Here is an 11,525-nt window from a genome sequence, read left to right on the forward strand (position 1 = left end):
GGACGTTTTCACTCAAAATCTCACGATACATGGCCCCATTCATTCTTTCCTTTACATGGATCAGTCGTCCTGGTCCCTTTGCAGAAAAACAGCCCCAAAGCATGATGTTTCCACCCCCATGCTTCATAGTAGGTTTGGTGTTCTTTGGATGCAACTCAGCATTCTTTGTCCTCCAAACACGACGAGTTGAGTTTTTACCAAAAAGTTATATTTTGGTTTCATCTGACCATATGACATTCTCCCAATCTTCTTCTGGATCATCCAAATGCTCTCTAGCAAACTTCAGACGGGTCTGGACATGTACTGGCTTAAGCAGGGGGACACGTCTGGCACTGCAGGATTTGAGTCCCTGGCGGCGTAGTGTGTTACTGATGGTAGGCTTTGTTACTTTTGTCCCAGCTCTCTGCAGGTCATTCACTAGGTCCCCCCGTGTGGTTCTTGCTCACCGTTCTTGTGATCATTTTGACCCCACGGGGTGAGATCTTGCGTGGTGCCCCAGATCGAGGGAGATTATCAGTGGTCTTGTATGTCTTCCATTTCCTAATAATTGCTCCCACAGTTGATTTCTTCAAACCAAGCTGCTTACCTATTGCAGATTCAGTCTTCCCAGCCTGGTGCAGGTCTATCATTTTGTTTCTGGTGTCCTTTGACAGCTCTTTGGTCTTGGCCATAGTGGAGTTTGGAGTGTGACTGTTTGAGGTTGTGGACAGGTATCTTTTATACTGATAACAAGTTCAAACAGCTGCCATTGATACAGGTAACGAGTGGAGGACAGAGGAGCCTCTTAAAGAAGAAGTTACATGTCTGTGAGAGCCAGAAATCTTGCTTGTTTGTAGGTGACCAAATACTTATTTGCAAATAAGTTCATTAAAAATCCTACAATGTGATTTTCTGGATTCTTTTTCTAATTTTGTCTGTCATAGTTGAAGTGTACCTATGATGAAAATTACAGGCCTCTCTCATCTTTTTAAGTGGGAGAACTTGCACAATTGGTGGCTGACTAAATACTTTTTTGCCCCACTGTATATACTAAGGCATCTGAAGTGCAGAGAGTTTGAAGGAAAGTTAATTCACCAGCAGATTGGGCTGTGCTTCTGTACCGTGGCCCCTAATGGGTAAAGTTTTAAAAGCTACTTTGCCCCGTAGGGTTCCAATCGAACAGCCTACAAATCCTGGATGAATACAACTCTTTCAGGTTTCAGTGTGAACTGTAGTATGATGCGGTCTGGAATCCCAGGCTACATGGGACATGCTAAGATGCAGTAGATTCCAGTTAACAGGTGTCAGATCCAAAATGGATGTGTCCTCTTGTTTTATTCTTCACAGAATCACTCTCCTTTTTTTGTCAACTTCCTTTTCATGCTTCTATGTTGCTGTAATTTTGTGCTACAAATAATTTACTTTTACTTTTAGATGAAAATATTATTATTGAGATCACAGGAAGAGAAGTATTTGTAAGTCCACAATACTTGTATGGATACCAACATTTTATGCAGGTTAATAAACATATTACACAATATTTGATGACATTCATGTCATATTGCCTTTTTTGTCTTGTAAAGAGTTTTCCAATGGCACACTATGTTTCATTGACAGCTATAGTACTGGGTGTTGCCCAGAGTTATATAGATGTGTTGAATGTGCCTGGTTCAAGATCTGTTTGTGCTGTCTTGCCAACCTGCACGGCGACCCCTATGGCCTCTTGCATCCCTCAATGTTTGGCTTGAAAATTATTATGGGAGGTGGCAAGAAAGCAAAAACATATCTGGGACCAGGTTCGTGTTTAATAATTGAGATCTATGGATGTGTTCAATAACGGAGATCTAGGAATACCAATTATCCATTCATTTATGATGATGCATGAAACAGGAGGTCAGGACTACCGTAACAGCCAACAGTTTGGACTCATTCCGTAGTTTTTATTTTAGCAATTTTCTACATTGTAGGATAATAGTGAAGACATCAACACTATGAAATAACACATATGGAATCATGTAGTAACCAAAAAGTTTGAAACAATCAAAATATATTTTATAATTGAGATTCTTCAAAGTAGCCTCCCTTTGCCTTGATGACAGCTTTGCACACATTCTTGGCATTCTCTCAACCAGCTTCATGAGGAATGTTTTTACCAACAGTCTTGAAGGAGTTCCCACACATGCTGAGCACTTGTTGGCTGCTTTTCCTTCACTCTGCGGTTCAACTCACCCCAAACCATCTCAAATGCATTGAGGTTGGGTGATTGTGGAGGCCAGGTCATCAGATGCAGCACTCTCCTTCTTGGTCAAATTGCCCTTACACAGACTGGAGGTGTGTTGAGTCATTGTCTTGGTGAAAAACAATTATAGTCCCACTAAGCGCAAACCAGATGGGATGGCAAATCCCTGCAGAATGTGGGATGAGCAAAGCACCCCCATACCATCACACCACCTCCTCCATGCTTCATGACGGGGACCACACATGCAGAGATCATCCATTCGCCTACTCCGTGTCTCACAAATTTGAAGGTGTTGATTATTGTGATTTGTTTAAAACCTTTTGGTTTACTACATGATTCCATATGTGTTATTTCATAGTTTGATGCCTTCACTATTATTTTAAAATGTAGAAAATAGTAAAAAATAAAGAAAAACCCTGGAATGAGTAGGTGTGTCCAAACTTTTGACTGGTACTATACGTCGTCATGTCCACTACCCTTACCGCTTGATCAAAGGTGCAATATACAGCACTGACCCAAAGTCCTGTGACAAAGATATTCAGAGCTCAGACTGGTATAGCGAGGTCAAGCACCTCCTGGTATGTCACAGGGTGGACATTTTACCAGAAGCAACAACCCTAGCAACAAATTAAAAATTGAATGCATTTGTAGCAAAGGTTCTGCCAGACAAGACTTTATCTCTTTTTGAATTATCTCTGGATTACACTATGATGCAATATTGAGCTAGAGTTTGGCAGCAGGTGTGTGTGTGTGTTTTCTGATATTGCTCAGCTGTATTAGACATGATGGTATATTTGTTGATTTATAGTCATTTTCATTGAACAATAATTACTGTGTGAACACCTAGACAACCATCTGAAAACAGGATTTTAGAAATGTTTGCAAATGTATTAAAAACAACAGAAATACCTTATTCATATAAGTATTCAGACCCTTTGCTATGAGACTCAATTGAGCTCAGGTGCATCATTTCTTCATTTATCATCCTTGAGATGTTTCGTCAACTTGATTGGAGTCCACCTGTGGTAAATTCCATTGATTGGACATGAGTTGGAAAGGCACACACCTGTCTATATAAGGTCACACAGTAGACAGTGCATGTCAGAGCTAGAAACAAAGCCATGAGGTCAAAGGAATTGTCCGTAGAGCTCCAAGACAGGATTGTGTCAGGGCATAGATTTGGGGAAGGGTACCAAATTATTTCTGAAGCATTGAAGGTACCCAATAACACAATGGCCTCCATTATTCTTTAATGGAATAAGTTTGTAACCACCAAGACTCTTCCCAAAGCCAAACTGAGCAATTGGGGAAGAAGGGCCTAGCTTATGAGGTAACCAAGAACCCGATAGTCCCTCTGACAGAGCATATTTAATACATTTTAGATTAAGGCTGTAAGGAACAACATTTGGAGAAAGTCAAGGGGTCTGAATACTTTCTGAATGCACTATATTTGTGGAATGCTGACCTCTACTGGTTATCATGTTTCTGAGCAATGGCTCTAAATGTCCTTTTTACATCATTCAATCTTTGCTCAAAATAGTAGCGATGGACTCACTCCTACCGGAAGATGTCGCCAGTACTGAAGAACTGAAGAATTGGATAATCTATTTATTTAGAAAGGTATTTATTTAGAAAGTACAATCTAGAAAAATAGTAATTACACTGTTATAACCTACAGTATGAATGTATTTGCTTTAGAACATCTTTGGCCATTGGAAGGTTCCGAGAAGGGTTCCGGGGAGTGTCCTTGGTCAGTGGCACTGCCGGCTGCAGGCTCCCGCCCTGTATGCGATGCACACTCACACACAGACACACCCTACAGGCCAGGCGTCCCTCAGTGGTCCTCAGGCCTCTAAGGACTGCTGCTGCACATCCAGCTGGGGATAATTAAACTGGATGCCCATTGTGAAATGGTGAGAAAGTGCCTTTATATACACGATGGGGTGCACACACCCACACAAACACACTGCAGATGAGGAAAGGAAACCTATTAGCAAGGCTAATCTGTAATGTGTTTGTACACAAGAGGAGGAAAAAACTATTTTAACCTGCATTACACAGCAGTGGTCCAATTTGTGATTTAAAAGAAGCTACTGATGCAGCCTCCACCTTAAAGCAATGGGTTTAAATTCAGTTAAGACTGTTTTATTGGTATGTTGTATGTTTGACTGTAGGATCCAAAGACAGGACAAAAATGGCAAAAAGCATTCAGTTTGTTTTGGTGAGAGAGCTGTAGCCTATCATGTTCTTTGTCCCAAATGTAACCCTAACCCCTACATATGGGACCCTACATGGCACCCTGTTCCCTACATATGGGACCCTACATGGCACCCTGTTCCCTACATATGGAACCCTACATGGCACCCTGTTCCCTACATATGGAACCCTACATGGCACCCTGTTCCCTACATATGGAACCCTACATGGCACCCTGTTCCCTACATATGGCACCCTACATGGCACCCTATTCCCTACATATGCACCCTGTTCCCTACATATGGGATCCTACATGGCACCCTTTTCCTTACCAATGGGATCCTACATGGCACCCTTTTCCTTACATATGGGACCCTACATGGCACCCTATTCCCTACATATGGGACCCTACATGGCACCCTATTCCCTACATATGGGACCCTACATGGCACCCTGTTCCCTACATATGGGACCCTACATGGCACCCTATTCCCTACATATGGGACCCTACATGGCACCCTATTCCCTACATATGGGACCCTACATGGCACCCTGTTCCCTACATATGGGACCCTACATGGCACCCTATTCCCTACATATGGGACCCTACATGGCACCCTATTCCGCCCATAGAGCCCTGGTCAAAACACAGCCCATGATGTGCGTGAGGACGTGGTCGCAGAGTCATGCTAGCGTTGGTCATTCTCAGTGACCTTTGACCAGGCTGGGCCGGCGGTCTCTGGAGGCTGGCTGAACTCTGCCAGATCACTCTGTGTGTTCTTGCATCCACATCCAGCTGCTTCACAGGTCTATCTTCATTACTAACTCATCCTCCCCAGAGGTCCCCTGGGGACAAGGACAGGAACATAGAAGCCTTTAAAAGGCTGTCGGCTGTAAACAGGGAGTTCATTGAGATGTACACTACTTGAGGACTAACATGGCTATATTGATCTTTAAGTCAAAAAAATAATATTATCAGGAAAAGTAATGTGACCAGAGCAACTTCCTTATGATTCCATTTCCTGTTTCTTATACCAGCCCCCAAAACTCCCCCATCCCCTCCCTTTGCACAATCCCACCCACCAACCATAAAGTGTGGTGTCCTGTGTGAATTTAAGTATGCTCTCTCTAATTCTCTCTCTTTTTCTCTCTATCTCTCTTTCTTTCTTTCTCTCTCTCAGAGCACCTGAGCCCTAGGACCATGCCTCAGGACTACCTGGCCTGATGACACCTTGCTGTCCCCAGTCCACCTGGACGTGCTGCTGCTCCAGTTTCAACTGTTCTGCCTGCGGCTATGGAACCCTGACCTGTTCACCGGACGTGCTATCTGTCCCAGATCTGCTGTTTTCAACTCTCTAGAGACAGCAGGAGCAGTAGACATATTCTGAATGATCGGCTATGAAAAGACATCTGACATTTACTCCTGAGGTGCTGACCTGTTGCACCCTCGACAACCACTGCGATTATTATTATTTGGCCCTGCTGGTCATCTATGAACATTTGAACATCTTGGCCATGTTCTGTTATAATCTCCACCCGGCACAGCCAGAAGAAGACTGGCCACCCCTCATAGCCTGGTTCCTCTGTAGGTTTCTTCCTAGGTTCTGGCCTTTCTAGGGAGTTTTTCCTAGCCACCGTGCTTCTACACCTGCATTGCATGCTGTTTGGGGTTTTAGGCTGGGTTTCTGTACAGCACTTTGTGACATCAGCTGATGTAAGAAGGGCTTAATAAATAAATGTGATTGATTGATTGTAGATATAAGTTTGGAACAATCAACATTTGGTCTGTAAAATTTTTAATCCACAGATTAGGGCCTAATGAATTTATTTTAATTGACTGATTTCCTTATAGGAACTGTAACTCAGTAAAATATTTTAAATTTGTGTATGTTTTGCAGCGCTAGCTATGCCACCAAAGACTCTGGGTTCCCCCCCAGGCTCTGTCGCAGCCGGCCGAGACCGGGAGGTCCGTGGGGCTACGCACAATTGCCCTAGCGTCATCCGGGTTAGGGAGGGTTTGGCCGGTAGGAATATCCTTGTCTCATCGCGTACCAGCGACTCATGTGGAGGGCCGGGCACAGTGCACACTAACCAAGGTCGCCAGGTGCACGGTGTTTCCTCCGACACATTGGTGCGGCTGGCTTCCGGGTTGGATGCGCGACCGTGTTAAGAAGCAGTGCGGCTTGGTTGGGTTGTGTTTCGGAGGACGCATGGCGTTCGACCTTCGTCTCTCCCGAGCCGTACGGGAGTTGTAGCGATGAGACAAGATAGTAGCTACTAAAAAACAATTGGATACCACGAAATTGGGGAGAAAAGGGGGTAAAAAAAAAAAGTGTTGTATGTTGCATTTATATTTTTGTTCAGTATACTGGACATTGAAATATATAGGTCATATTCACCTATCTCTAAAACAAATAGCTGATAACCAAACATACTCTACCAGGGGTAAACGTGATCCCACGCCACAAGTTCAGACAACAGATGTTGTTTATTATCTGTAAAAAAGAAAAGGGGTAATTAGTCATTTATGTATAGCATCCTGTGTTTCTATTCCCATGCAGTGAAATAAGGACTGGTGGTAAACAATCAGACAGGATAAATACTCGGTCATGATGCTCCCCTGATTCAGATGACTCATTCAGCCCTTTTCAGTCTATGTTTTACATTTCCCAGGAAACAATATTTATTACAATATCGTGAAGAGAATTGAGGAGAATAATGTGTTGGGTAGTATTTTGGTAAGGTGGAATATTTTATTAATTAAGAAACAATTCCAAAATATACTGCATGAAAAGAGCAATGTGTGGTTCTTATACTGTTTTTCCTCAACTAAAATATAAAGGATGATTATGATTAAAGAGAATATCTTCACACACAAGTGCCTGCCTGTTCATCCTAGCTGGTCTAATTTCACATTTTCTTTAAACTTCAAAGACGAACACAGCATATTTATTATGAAGCCTATAGTCTTATTCATAAATCATGTATCTAACTTTGACTACAATGATTGCCTTATTGTCTAATTTCCTTTACACTACCAACATGGATGCAGTGTATCTATCATGTAATTAAGTGCCTTTCTTTTCCATATATCATGTATCTAGCTTCCTTGCGGCCTTGACTAAAATGATCCAATGAGGTGTTGTTGATTAGAAGCAGGAAATGGTCTACAGGCCTACAGGGTCCTTCTGGGAGCTGTTGCTGCTCTGTTGCATGGGGAGCTGTGGTTCTGAACTGCCACAGATATGGATGGGAAACCATCGCCCCGACACCACTTCCCACGATGTCATTCTTCCCTCAGCCTCTGGCCTAGCAGATGCTGCTGTGTGTCTCTTTCTCTCTGTGTGTCAGTGGCGGTCGGTGGCGTTTAAGATGAGGGAGGATGATGATATTTTTAATGAGCATGGCCTTATTTCTATTACAGCATATTGGATGATTGTCATTCATATTCCATTCACCCAGCAGATCGATATTAGGCTACTACATGATACAAACATTTCTCTATACCCATTGCTACAGCCTAGCTTACAAATTCAAGTTTATAACGTAGGTGCACATGTTCGGCGAAAGACAAATTGGAGTAATCAAGGTGACAGACAGTGACACATTCAATACCACCTTGCACACTCCCTCTAAGCCAAACCTTCATACCATAACTGCTAACCGCGGGCGCCGATGACGTGGATGTCGATTAAGGCAGGCCCCCGCACCTCTCTTATTTAGAGGGGTTGGGCTATATGCGGAAGTCATATTTCAGTTGAATGCATTCAGTTGTACAACTGACTAGGTATCCCCTTTACCTTTCCCTAGCCTACATCATTGTCACCATATTAGCTAATGTAATAGTCAACATAGATACTAGAACTACTGTGTTAGTAAACCCGACACAATCATGCAGTACAGTGTACAGAAAGCAGTTTAGCAGTTACTCCGGTGGGCCCCCGTGGCAATAAATTCATCAAACCCGAAAGCTTACCTTGACTTGGAAGATTTCCAGTGTTGGATTTCCAGTGTTGGATAGATTTCCAGTGTTGGATAGCCAGATAGATAACATAAATACCATTCCTCTGTGTTTGCGCTGGGTGTTTGAGTAGGCTAAATTAGCTAACAGCACTAGCTAGCTAAGTATAAGTAAGTGAAAGTGAAAAAAATTAAGCAAAATATAGTTAGATCTCTCTCGCTGCTGCTTCTAATTGATTTTGGAATAAATTAATTTGTTCAAAACTGTTCAACTATTGGCATTCTCTCTCTTTGAGTCAACTACTCGCCACATGTAATGCACTGCAGTGCTAGCTAGCTGTAGCTTATGATTTCAGTACTAGATTAATTCTCTGATCTATTGATTGGGTGGACAACATGTCAGTTCATGCTGCAAGAGCTCTGATAGGTTGGAGGATGTCTACCGGAAGTTGTCATAGTTGGGGCTGTGGCGGTCACGAAATTCTGTCAGCCGGTGATTGTCAGCCAGTGATTGTCAGTTCATGCTGAGTTCTGATAGGTTGGAGGACGTCCTCCAGAAGTCGTCATAATTAATATGTAAGTCTATGGAAGGGGCCTCCTAGGTTTTGTATTGAAGTCAATGTACCCAGAGGAGGATGAAAAATAGCTGTCCTCCGGCTAAACCATGGTGCTACCCCAGAAAGTGTTGTTGATGCTACTGTAGACCTTCATTGTAACAGTCTGTTTTAAACCAGTTATTTGGTGATTTGAATATATTTAGTATAGTTTTATCTAAAAAGGATAACTAAGTGTTTCACTATTTTTATTTTTATGAAATTCACTGAGTAGGATGGTCCTCCGAGGAGCTTCCACTGTTGTATGTGTGTGTCTGTCATAACTCACTTATTGGGTTAAAAGAAGAATGAATGTCAGATAGAATGCTGGATGTGGATGAATTGATAGCATTGCTCTTACTTTCAACTGCTGTGAAACAATTTGCAACTGTGCCACTCAGTGTGACGTTTGAGCCTTGCTGTGTGGCGTTTAATTGTGCCTTTTGGACCAATGTCAGTTTTTTCAGTGAGTTTGTGAAATTGTATGACAGAGATGTGTGGCATCTCAAAGCTGTATGAGTTCCTATAATATTGCAAGACCATAAATCACGCATCCTTAACAATTACTGAAGAGATCTGCCCTCATAGTTGACTGCTGCTGGTTGTAGAATGTGTGCCATGAAATATTCACCATTTCTGAAATCCTCTGCTATCTGTTTGTATCCAGAACAGACTTGGGTTTAAATGCTATTTGAAATAATTTAAAATACTTTAGCTGTTCCTAACTGAGCTTACCTTCTCTATGGGACCAATAGAGAAGTCCCAAAAGATCCCAAAAATGCAAACCCCACCCACCTGCCATTCCAGGTATGCTAAAGAAAACACTCAAATTTGAAAGATTCTAAATAGTACTTGAACCCAGGTCTGCTCCAGGTGATGTTATCTACAGTAGCACAGCAGACTATTGTGCTGGCTGGCTGGCTGGCACAACCAACACAACAAGTTTTCTGTAATGGAATGAAATGCTTTAAATTCAAAGTCTTTCTTAGGCTCTTGATTTGATTACCACTTATTTAATATTGCACCAAAGAACAAAAAAACAATGGGTTTGTTTCACTCTCAAGAATTAAAGTTCCAGGATGGTCTTTAATAATATTGAAGTGGCATGGCCACTGAGTTCTTGTTCTAATGGCTCACTTGGAATAAGTTCTGGGATTCAGCTGATAACACTGAGGAGTTTACAACATCAGTCACCAACTTCATTAATAAGTTCATCGACAAAGTTGTCCCCACAGTGACCGTACGTACATACTCCAACCAGAAGCCATGTTGCCATAGGCAACATCTGTACTGAGATAAAGGCTAGAGCAACCACTTTCAAGGAACCCTACACCCATCTGGACGCTTAGAAGAAATCCCACTATGACCTCCGATGAGACATCAAACAGGCAAAGCGTCAATACCGGACTAAGATGGAATCCTACCACACCGGCTCTGACGCTTGATGGATGTGGCATGGCTTGCAAACTATCACGGATTACAAAGGGAAACCCAACCGCAAGCTGCCCAGCCTACCAGATAAGATAAATGCCTTCTATGCTCGCTTTGAGGCAAGCAACACTGAACCATGCATGAGAGCACCAGCTGTTCCGGATGACTGTGTGATCTCGCTCTCCATAGCCAATGTGAGTAACACCTTTAAACAGGTTAACATTTGCAAAGCCACGGGGCCAGACAGAATACTAGGATGCGTACTGAGAGCTTGCGCTGACTAGCTGGCAAGTGTCATCACTAACATTTTCAAGCTATCCCTGAACCTGTCTTTAATACCAACGTGTTTCAAGCAGACCACCATAGTCCCCGTAACCAAGAATGCCAAGGTAGCCGGCCTGCCTAAATGACTATCACCCCGTAGCACTTACATCGGTAGCCATGAAGGACTTTGAAAGACTGGTCATGGCTCACATCAACACCATCATCCCAGACACCCTGGACCTACTCCAATTTGCCTACCGCCCCAACAGATACACAGGTGACACAATCTCTATTGCACTCCACACTGCCCTCACCCACCTGGATAAAGGGAATAGCTACAGTACATAGCTACCTCAATTACCTCGTAACCTTGCACATTGACTCGATACTGGTAGTCCCTGTATATAGCCATGATATTTTTTACTTGATTTTGTTATTCATTATTTAATGTGTATTTATTTCTTATGTCACTATTTCTATTTTAATTATAATTTGTTTTATATTTATCTTCAATTCTGCATTGTTTGAAAAGGACCTGTAAGGAAGCATTTCACTGTTAGTCTACACCTGTTGTTTACTAAGCATGTGACAAATCAAATGTGATTTGATTTGATTTTACTTGTGACTTGAGTTTGTTTGTCTCCGTTTGTCTCCTTGAACTGCGTATGTGATGGCAAATCTGATTATTCAATTGGCATTTAATTGTAAGAATGTTGGCCAAATCTTAAGCCTATAATGTCTTGTGCTTCATTCACATTTGGATTACATTTTTGGGAGGAAATCTCCCTTATTTTTCAGCTTGAAGTCATGCGAGTTCAACAACAACTCAAATACTCAGGTAGAGGTTTACCTGGTCAGGTAAA

This window comes from Oncorhynchus kisutch, linkage group LG22, assembly GCF_002021735.2.
Source record: "Oncorhynchus kisutch isolate 150728-3 linkage group LG22, Okis_V2, whole genome shotgun sequence".
Classification (NCBI taxonomy): Eukaryota; Metazoa; Chordata; class Actinopteri; order Salmoniformes; family Salmonidae; genus Oncorhynchus; species Oncorhynchus kisutch.